This window comes from Sapajus apella, unplaced genomic scaffold, assembly GCF_009761245.1.
Source record: "Sapajus apella isolate SASKATOON/1434 unplaced genomic scaffold, GSC_monkey_1.0 scaffold23, whole genome shotgun sequence".
Classification (NCBI taxonomy): Eukaryota; Metazoa; Chordata; class Mammalia; order Primates; family Cebidae; genus Sapajus; species Sapajus apella.
In genome coordinates, this window is record NW_022436963.1 from 8170341 (window position 1) to 8181182 (window position 10842).

General features: G+C 42.7%; 1 protein-coding gene and 2 long non-coding RNA genes across 7 annotated transcripts in view; 1 reads left to right on the forward strand and 2 right to left on the reverse strand.

The window, feature by feature from the left end:
• ARHGEF3 (Rho guanine nucleotide exchange factor 3) overlaps window positions 1–10842 on the reverse strand; it is a 290282-nt gene that overhangs the window by 52723 nt on the left and 226717 nt on the right. The window lies entirely within an intron of this gene.
• LOC116559438 overlaps window positions 5280–10842 on the forward strand; it is a 9053-nt gene continuing 3490 nt past the window's right edge. The window contains exons 1-2 of the long non-coding RNA XR_004272458.1: window positions 5280–5382; window positions 9318–9393. This is a non-coding gene — a long non-coding RNA (uncharacterized LOC116559438). The remainder of the gene's footprint in view (window positions 5383–9317; window positions 9394–10842) is intronic.
• The window catches only part of LOC116559437, an 8119-nt gene continuing 2916 nt past the window's right edge, over window positions 5640–10842 (reverse strand). Inside the window, exon 2 of the long non-coding RNA XR_004272455.1 lies at window positions 5640–10819. This is a non-coding gene — a long non-coding RNA (uncharacterized LOC116559437). The remainder of the gene's footprint in view (window positions 10820–10842) is intronic.

Below are 10842 nucleotides of genomic sequence, written 5' to 3' on the forward strand. Positions count from 1 at the left end.
TGGAGTGCAATGGCGCGATATTGGCTCACCGCAACCTCCGCCTCCTGGGGTCAGGCAATTCTCCTGCCTCAGCCTCCTGAGTAGCTGCGATTACAGGCATGAGCCACCATGCCCAGCTAATTTTTTGTAGTTTTAGTAGAGACGGGGTTTCACCGTGTTGACCAGGATGGTCTCGATCTCTTGACCTCGTGATCCACCCGCCTCGGCCTCCCAAAGTGCTGGGATTACAGGCTTGAGCCACCGCGCCCGGCCTAATTTTATTTTTTTATTGCATTTTAGATTTTGGGATATACGTGAAGAACATGCAAGATTGTTGCATAGGTACACACATGGCAGTGTGATTTGCTGCCTTCCTCCCCATCACCTATATCTGGCATTTCTCCCCATGCTCTCTCCGGAACTCCCCATCCCCTGCTGTCCCTCCCCTATTTCCCCCCGACAGACCCCAGTGTGTGATGCTCCCCTCCCTGTGTCCATGTGTTCTCTTTGTTCAACACCCGCCTATGAGCGAGAACATGCGGTGTTTGATTTTCTGTTCTTCTGTCAGTTTGCTGAGAATGATGGTTTCCAGGTTCATCCATGTCCCTATAAAGGAAACGAAACCTGGCAAAAATAAGCAATGGGGAAAGGATTCCCTGTTTAATAAATGGTGTTGGGAAAGCTGGCTAGCCATGTGCAGAAAGCAGAAACTGGACCCCTTCCTGACACTTTACACTAAAATTAATTCCAGATGGATTAAAGACTTAAACATAAGACCTAACACCATAAAAACCCTAGAAGAAAATCTAGGCAAAACCATTCAGGACACAGGCGTAGGCAAAGACTTCATGACCAAAACACCAAAAGCAGTGGCAACAAAAGCCAAAATAGACAAATAGGACCTAATCAAACTCCACAGCTTCTGCACGGCAAAAGAAACAGTCATTACGGTGAATCGGCAACCAACAGAATGGGAAAAAAATTTTTGCAGTCTACCCATCTGACAAAGGGCTGATATCCAGAATCTACAAAGAACTAAAATAGATTTACAAGAAAAAAACAAGCCCATTCAAAAGTGGACGAAGGATATGAACAGACACTTTACAAAACAAGACATACGTGAGGCCAACAAACATATGAAAAAATGCTCATCATCACTGGTCATTAGAGAAATGCAAATCAAAACTACACTGAGATACCATCTCACGCCAGTTAGAATGGTGATCATTAAAAAATCTGGAGACAACAGATGCTGGAGAGGATATGGAGAAATAGGAACACTTTTACACTGTTGGTGGGAGTGTAAATTAGTTCAACCATTATGGAAGACAGTGTGACGATTCCTCAAGGACCTAGAAATAGAAATTCCATTTGACCCAGCAATCCCATTACTAGGTATATATCCAAAGGATTATAAATCGTTCTACTATAAGGACACATGCACATGAATGTTCACTGCAGCACAGTTTACAATAGCAAAGACCTGGAACCAACCCAAATGCCCATCAATGACAGACTCGACAGGGAAAATGTGGCACATATACACCATGGAATATTATGCAGCCATCTGTGATTTTTTTCCTCAGTTGTGAGGGAAGGCCTAGTTAGAGAGGATACTAAAGAGACAAACATCAACCAGAATAGAAGAAACCTGTTTTTTTTTTTTTTTTTTTTGAAGATGGAGCCTCCCTCTGTAGCCCAGGCAAGAGTGCAAGTGGCGTGATCTCGGCTCACTACAACCTCCGCCTCCCAGTCCTGGTTCAAGCAATTCTTCTGCCTCAGCCTCCCAAGTAGCTGGGATTACAGGCATGTACCACCATGCCCAGCTAATTTTGGATTTTTAGTAGAGACGAAGTTTCACCATGTTGGCCAGGCTGGTCTTGAACTCCTGACCTTGTGATCTGCCCGCCTCAGCCTCCCAAAGTGCTGGGATTACAGGCATGAGCCACCGCACCCGGCTTTTTTTTTTTTTTTTTTTTTTTAAAGTTCCCACTACTGAATTTTAATAACTTCCAAATAACACACACCAGAATAGGGAAAGCTCCATGTGTTGGGAAAGAGAGCTCTGGGAAAACTACTTCACAGCATTTAAAGACAGCAACCCCATGGAGAGCCAAGGGCCGGGTAGCCACAACCCCTGAAGCCTTTTAGTCTACTGACTGGCTTAATTCACTCTCATTAAGAAACCCATTAACGAGTTCCCAGTCACTGAACTCCATGACATAAAACCATGGGGTGGGGGTCAATTCTAATTTATTTTAGAAACACACAGAAAAATAGGGGTCCTTCAAGATCAGCCTGTCCATGGACAGGAGTCCTGTGTTCCTGTTGTATATATTTTAACTTGTGAGCATGTTTTGTTTTCCTGTGAATGCCTTTCAAATTCGTATTTTTCTCTTAATTGCTACAAGAACATTATCTACTCACAAGGCTAAGACCTCCTATCTTTGCTACATCCTCACTCCCCTTCTGCCTCTTACCGATCAAACAAATGTAAAGCTCATTACTCCACAATTGCCTTGACTTTACCACCCCTCTTCTCAGGGCCAAAGGGTGGTTCACATCATTTTACAGTTTGTGTCCCAGATTCTCACCCTGCAAGACTTCTAGGCTACTACAAATATTCTTGTGTTCTAATTTCCTCTGATACCTCCTATTGCCAAGGCCTTTCCCACCCTTTCAAGCTTTCTGTTTGTTTGCCTACTGGACGATTCTTTAACTCTTGCTTCTTCCTCTTCCCAACTATAAGCTTTACTTCAAACGGCCCCACTCCACCCATCATAGGGGCACCTGATAGCTTGCTTTGTACCATTTCTTTCAATGAATTCCTACAGATTTTCCCTCTTGTGTTAATGTTTTTCTAACAAAACAGTTGAGAATGAGCCATATTATTTTTATAGATCTATTTTAGTCTGGCTCTCATATTCGCTAATCTTGTGGTCTTAAGCAAGTTACTCAGTTTCTTCAGCTGAAAAATGGGGAAATAACCTCTTAATACAGCAAGCAGTGAGAGTTCTATGGGGAGGAGCTACGCTTTATGGGGAATTTACAATCTGTGTAGGTGCTGGGTGAAGAGTTTTATATGAATTTGCTCTTGGCATCTTCAGAACATCTTATGAGAAAGCTAATATCATTATCCCCACTTTATAGGTGAGCAAGCCAAGCTTAAAGGAGCACAAATACACAAGATCATGTATCTCGGGTAGTGGCAAAATGTGGACCATGTACTGGACTATACCCCTCTGCTTCATTATTCTGCCCAGCAACAGACAGATAATGACAATGAGTACAGAGCACAGTAATTTGTGAACAGCAAGATAATTATCAGAGCCTAGAATAGGGCTCACAAATTGTTATGCTTTTGCTAAAGATTATGCCCCCTGCCACCTTTGCCTCTAAGAACAGGTGAGCTTATCTATTCACTTAATATATGCATACTATTTTTCAAAGAATTGATTTTGAAATAATGTTCGATTTACAGAAGAGTTGCAAAATTTGTAGTGTTCCCATACATCATTTACTCCATTTCCTCTAATGTTAACATTTTGTATAACCACAGTACGTTTATCAAAACTAAGAAATTAACACTGGGGCAATACTATTAACTATACTATTAACAGAGTTATTGGGATTCCACCAGTTTCTGTTTTTCCACTAGTGTCCTTTTTCTGTTCCAGGATCTAATCTAGAATCCAAAGTTATATTTCTGTCCCATCTGTGATACAGTTCCTCTATCTTGTTGTCTTTCATGATCTTATAGCAAAATACTAGAGCTCTCTAATTGACACCTGTTAAGAGTACTGGTCGGTTATTTTATAGAGTGCCTCCCACTTTAATCTTATATTCACTCATGATTAGGTTCAGGTTATACATTTTTGGCAAGAATACAACATAAAGATGTGCCCTTCCTGTTATATCATATAGGTGGTATACCATGTTGCTAAGTCTTATTACTGGTCATGTTAACTTTGACTACCTGGTTAAGTTGGTCTTATGGATTGAATTATGCCCCCACTGAAAGATAAGTGCAAGTTCTAACTCCAGATACCTGTTATTTGAAAATAGGATCTTTGTAGATAAAATCAAGTTAAGAAGAGTCATACTAGTTTAGAGTAGGCCCTAAATCTAATCACTGATGTCCTTATAAGAAGAGGGAAATTTAGAGACACACATGGAGAAGATGGCCATGTGACAAAGGAGAGGTAGAGAATGGAGTGGTGTATGTACAAGCCAAAGAACATGAAGGATTGCCAGCAAAAACCAGGAACTTGGAAGAAGCAAGGATTCCTCTGCAAGCTTCAGAGGATGGCTCTGCTGACATTTTCTTTTTTTCTTTTCCTTTTTTATTTTATTTTATTTTTTTTTTTAGACAGAGTCTTGTTCTGTTGCCCGGGCTGGTGTGCAGTGGCACGATCTCGGCCCACTGCTACCTCCACCTCTGGGTTCAAGAGATTCTCCTGCCTCAGCCTCCTGAGTAGCTGGAACTATAGGCATGCACCACCATGCCCGGCTACTTTTTGTATTTTTAGTAGAGACAAGGTTTTGCCATGTTGGCCAGACTGGTCTTGAACTCCTGACCTCAGGTGATCTGCCCACCTCGGCCTCCTAAAGTGCTGGAATTACAGGTGTGAGCCACCGTGCCTGGCCTCAGCTGACATTTCCATTTCAGACTTTTAGCTTCCAGAATAAGACAATAAACTTTTGTTGTTTTAAGCCCCCTACCTTGTGGTATTTTGTTATAGCAGTCATAAGAAATTAATACAGGTGTGTCTGCCGGATTTCTCCACTGTAAAGTTAGTATTATTCTCTTTGTAACTAATTCATATTCTGGAGGACTTTGTGACTTTGTGAATCCTTCTTAGTCCAATTTCAGTATCTGCAAAGTGGTCTTAATTGAAGTATACAGATGTCACTGTTGCAGGGAATGTCTCCCAGCTGAATAGGGAGATTCAGAAGGTTGATCCAGAAACAGTCAAGAGAATCAGCATCAAGTGGAGCTGGCAAGGAAGGAGCAGGTGAGGTGGCTGGAAGGCAGGGCATGGCGCAGTGGACAATACAGAACACAGGACACATATGCAGCACTGAGGAGGCCTTCACAGAGCTGCTTGAGCAAAGGAGTAAGACTGGGTACAGGAAGGGGAGCTGCCTTGGAGCCTGCAAGTGACTCGTCATCTTATTTTTTGGAAATAGAAAAAGATAATAATAATGAAATACTTGTTCCTAGTTCTAAAATTTCCACTGAAATATTTTTTCTGTTCTTTTGTTCCCTAGTACAGAGCTAACTGACCGGGTGTCATCTGCTTCCAGAAGATGAAAGACAAATGAGGCCCAAATCCCAACGGAAACCTGGCTTCATTGATTAGGCCAAATGTGTTTCAGAATGATTGGTTTTTAACCCCCAAGGTGAGAAAAGGTCTTCAAACTCAGAACTATAATTTTCCTCTAGTACGCTTATCAGTGATTTCAACAAAATGACTGACTACAGGCTTTGTGGACTTTGACAAACCACCAGAAACTGTTCCCGGAGGCATCCTTGCTGTCTTTATCTTGGCTAATCTCAAACATGGAAGCCACATTCTTTTGTTTGTTTTCTCCAGCTGTGAGTTTGGTTGCCAGTTGCCTCACATTAGGCATCCAAGGGGGATTTGATTTCCTTTTTGATAAAATGGCTTAAATCTTTCCTCCATATAAGGTAAGGTGCTATGAGGAAAAGATCCCAATTTCCTTCTTAAAAAAAAAAAAAAGCTGAGGTTTGTTGGCTTGTTGTTTTGTTTTTGTTAATGAGGGAACAGGGACAGCCTGGATAACTAAAGTCCACAAAACACCCTGAGTTAGTTCAGCCTCAAACCCAAGCTGCAGACAGGCTTTCCGGCTGCTGGATTGAGACTCCAACAATCTCCTGCCCCCTCTCATGGAAGTGCTAAAGAGCAGATGATGAGCGAAGTCACAGGAGAGTCTGGGCAAACCCACGAATTAAACCATCAACTCTCAGGTGCATAAAGCTGAACATATTAATGTTAGAGGGATGACATTTATTCTCTGTATATCAAGCTCTGCCTGCCTGAGCCAGTCAGTACCAAAGGCAGATTCAGCATCTATGGCTTCTGGGCCAAAGTCTGCCTGTGAGATGGTTGCCTTCAGGGGGAGCCTTGAATAAGGGAGAGGCATAAGGAGGACAGCTGGCAGTTGGCTGAGCTCACACAATACTGGCAGGAGCCTCTGAAACCATGCTCAGAGGCCCTGCCCAAACCAGCTTCCTATAAAATGCAAATTTAAAAAACAGGAGTAGAAAGAAATCACCCTTTATGACAATTTCTGTGGTCCTCCTAGCTTCATTTCCTCCGGGCCTCCCCTGCTTCCTTCAAGTCCAACACACATGCTAGCAAAATACTATAGCTCTCTAATGTTTGTATACACTGAATGGCAAAATGAAGGAAAGGTGGGGGTACGGGGCAAGCGAGATGGATTTCTTCCAGTATACCCAGGAGTACCAATTAATTTTACTACAGACTTGGAGAGGGTGAGTGTTCATGGCATACCTTTTTGTTTCTGAGAGAAGACTCAAGCAAGTTATTACCTTTATTCTTCTTGGTACCACTGAGTTTTTGCCCCCACATTGAGAAAAGTAACCAGTCCTACTTGCCTACATGGGGAAATTCATTTCTGCCAAGTGAAGGTTTATGGGCTGAAAAAAAGAACCTTGGGAAATAATTCAGTAAAATATGGAACTCTGAGAGGTGAAGCAGGCAGCAGCCTAGGTTATAAACATAAGCTCTAAGCCGAGCCAGTAAAATAAAACAAAACCATTGTTTCAGACACTGTATTTTTGGCTAAGGTTTCACTCTGCAATAACTTTCAAAGTCATTCATTTTAGTCAACATTATAAGGGTAAGTCAACATTTGTCCTGGCAGCAAGCCCAAATTTGTTGTTTTATTAGTCTGCTACTGGTTAAATTGGCCCAAGATTAAACACATCTAATAAATAGCCCCAAAATACTGAAGTTTAGCAGAAAACCACATTCAAGTTCTCTTTACACAGGATGTTACTATTACTTAACCTTGGGCAGAGGGAGAAATGCACACCCACACCCCGGTTAAGTTCCTTTTAGCAAACACCAGCCCCCATTGCCTGAAACTCATCTCGGTCATGCCCAGACATGATGCTATAGACCTTCAGAGAAAGAGGAAGCCAAATATTTAGCTCTCTCTGCGGTCCCTGGCTCCACATCTGCCTTCTGAGGCAGAAAGGGCCAGATGCTCAGAGCTGGAGCACTTTAAAGAGTTCAGTCTCCTTAAAAATTAGGAGGCTCGCCAGCAGCATCACTTCTCTGCGGCCCTTACGGGAAGGCCAGCTACGGGCCCAGAGATGTTTTCTCACATCAGGTTATGCATTTTTGGCAAGAATGCCACAGAAATAACGTGCCTACAATGCAACATCCATCCCCCAGTCTGGAAAATGGGGCTGGACATCCCTGGCTGGATGATGCCAACAAGGCACCCAGAGGTAGAAAAGGTCTCCTGGTCACAGCCAGGGGGTCCAGAGGAAGGTCTCTGTGGCTTTGGCGTTTGGAGCCAGTCATTTCCTGCTGACTTCTTGGAAACCTCTGGGTGGAATATATGTTCTGCATGTGGTTATCTCTGTAAAAGGGATTCCCTGGCTTCCTCTTGGGTGGGGTTGGAGGGGAAGAGGGAAAAAGATGCCACTGGGAAGTTCCATTCCTCCTTCTTTAAGGACATTTTCTGGGCCCTCTCAGAGTTTAGGAATAAGCTGAATGCCTCTGCAGTAAGTGACAAAGTTCGTATCACTCTGGCCCAAAGAATGCATCAATTCTTTGCAAAGGATCTAAGGATAAAATATGAGCCAACCTGTCTGGTCAGAGTGCAATATCCTGTGACCTTGGGCCCAAAATGTAACCTCTATAAGCTTGGTTTCCTCTGCTGAAAAGTGAAGATTACTCTCCTATACTGCCTCATATAGTTGTTGGGAGGATCAGATGGGACTGTGTGTATAATATGCTTGGTAGGTACTCACCCGTTACAAAGTCCTCAGTAATCCAAAATAACAGATTATTGCCCTTATTTCTGACGTCCTGGGAGAGGTGTGGTCTGTCTGCCAGCCTGTACCCCTGCCCTTTTCTATTCCCTGCAACACTGGATTTTGCCTTGATCCTTCCAGGGACAAAGCTAGATTTCCATGCCACCTGCCAGAATCATACCAGTAACTGCTCTAGCCACTGAGGCTGCTAAGAGACCATGTATTTTGATTCCACATTCCTGCCTTCCCTTTCTTCCTGTGGTTTTATCATATGTTTAGTCAAGCTCTGGCTGGATAGAGCAAAAGCGGGGGTGGTTTGGCAGGATTCAAGGCTATATTGGAAGAGAGGAAAGCAGTAAAATCTCAAGATAAGAACCCAAGTCCTTATCTTGGGTCCTTATAGATGGGTTTGCATTCTCCCACCCACCCACTGCCTCTGATACTGCTGAATTATGGGCTAGAAGAGCTAGTCTCCAGTCTTGCCAGATCCCAGTACTGTCTGGGACTAGGCAATGAGAGAAACTCTGGGCATTCAACTCATGTCGGATGTGCAAGGTGAAAATTCACAAAAAAATCCGTTACCAAGAAAGGACCACACAGAACTACAGAGAAGTCCCCTCCCTCTCTCATCCATCTGTCATTCTTTGAAGCTCAACATCATCTTAACTTCTCAGAAAAGGAAATAAAAGTACAGAGATGAAAAAGGATGCACAGATCTTAATCTCAATGTCCCTAAGGAAGGACAGACTGTTCTAGTCGAATCTGGGATGATCGAACACATCTCAGACAAGCAAAGCTGACAGTCAGGTCTGTCATCTGACTGAAAACTAGACAGAGGCTAGGGATCCCAATTGGTTACTGGGTAAAACCTACAGGGACATCTGACCAAGGGCACTGGGTCTGCAGAAGAAAATGGATCTCCTTCTCTTGAGGTCTAGTTGGTTTCTATTTTTGACAAGAACAACAATTTCGAGCAGACAGGCCTTGCAGAGATGTGACCTCCAGAGAGAAACACAAAATACATTTGAGGTGCTCCCTGGTAACTCCTGGCTGTCCCTTCTAGCACAAATTATCCCTTCAAATGTTTGGTCCATGTGTGTCCTCAGGAGCACATGCCCACACTTAGAACCAGGGAATGCAGCACAGGGGTGTTTTAGAACACTCTGCTCCCAGCCGAGAACAGAATACACTGAAATCTGATTATTCAAAATGGAAAAAGCTACTAGTCAAACAATCACATGGGATTGATTAAACTGGAAATAAATTTTTAAAAATTTTAAGCTTTTCTGCTTTTGGCTTTCAGCTGACATCTTACCGCCCACTGAGCAATGGTATGCAGAAAAATAAGATACAAAGCATGCTGTTCAGGAAGCTGTGAGGTAAGTAATCTATAATGGATTCATTTGGCATTTCTGTTGCCCCCACACACCCCAAATGAGCAAATGAATAGCTTCAAAATGTTATTCTTTGGAAGGGGTGTATGTGCATGTGCATGAGTGCAGAACACAAAACTGATTTCATTTGTTGAGACATTTTCCATTCTGCAGTGCATTTTAATGACAAGAATTAAAAAATACCCAGTAACAAATGGATTTTTCCAAAAGTTTATAAGGAACACTGGCTCTCAGTGCTGTACATTTGCAATCTTGAAACATAGTGATTACGTGTTATTTTGAACTTCCAGCAATTAATATGCAACCGGATGTATCATTATCTACAGTTTATTAAAATGCAGAAGCCTGTGAATATAAAAAAAGGATGTAGCATACAACAAAGGAGGTAAGGAGCTCAGAGACTCAGCTCTGTCCCCAGCATCACTCTCAGCTAGTTACAATTCTAAAGAGATAATGAAGAAAATAGGTAGACAGTGGCAACTGACTTAAAATGAAAGAAGTAAATACAAACCTGTGATTTGGTTCTTGGGTTTAAAAAAATAAAAAAAAGTTGGCTAGCCATTGTAGAGTCAGTGGTAAGGGATGTCAATAAAAGTTTCCATAAAAGACATTTTGGTGGCAAAATAAAAATGGTATTTATTCCTGAGGTAAAGGACACGTGCAGCAGAGAGCAGCAAAGTTCAGTTTTCCAATATGGGTCATCTACGGAAGGGAGGGTTCCTTTGAAGACTGCTGGGAGTCTAACCTGACAAAATAATTTCCTTGGTAAAGGTTTACCAAGCACTGCCAGGTTGGGAAGGGCCTGGAGTGGAAGGCGCTTTTACATGCCAAGCCCTCCTTCCCTCTGTCCCAACATTTAAGAGTCAAGCGAAGGGTGCCCCTGAGTTTGGAAAGCAGGATTGTGCAGAGGGCGACTTGATCTTGCAAAGCTTCAATCAATTGTGATTAAATAAATTACGACCTGCCAAGGCACTTGCCTACTCATAGACTCTAGCAATTTTCTAGAAACAGATCAGTCATCCTACACCTGATGCAGGTGTGACTCGTGACTTGGAAGCACTATGTAAACAGTGAGGGAAGCCTAGGAGAGGGAAGGAAGAGGCACCAGGAGCCATGAAGTCACACACTCTCATCTATGCTATACGGCAACCCCGTTATCCTATTTCACAGAAGAGGAAGCAGGTGTTCAGAGAAGTGAAACAGCTGCCTCCAAGTCATTCCCAGTAATTAACTGGCAGTGGTGAAATCTGAATTCAAATCTACCTGCCTTGAATACTTTCCCCACCACCTCCACACTGGCTTCCCAGGATATACAGCTTCCTCTGATAATAACAACATATCAGCAATATACAGGAGGACTTTGTGCTAGGCTGCGCCAAAGTGCTTTCTGTGCATCATTTCCTTGACTTCTCTTTTTTTTTTTTTTTTTTTTTT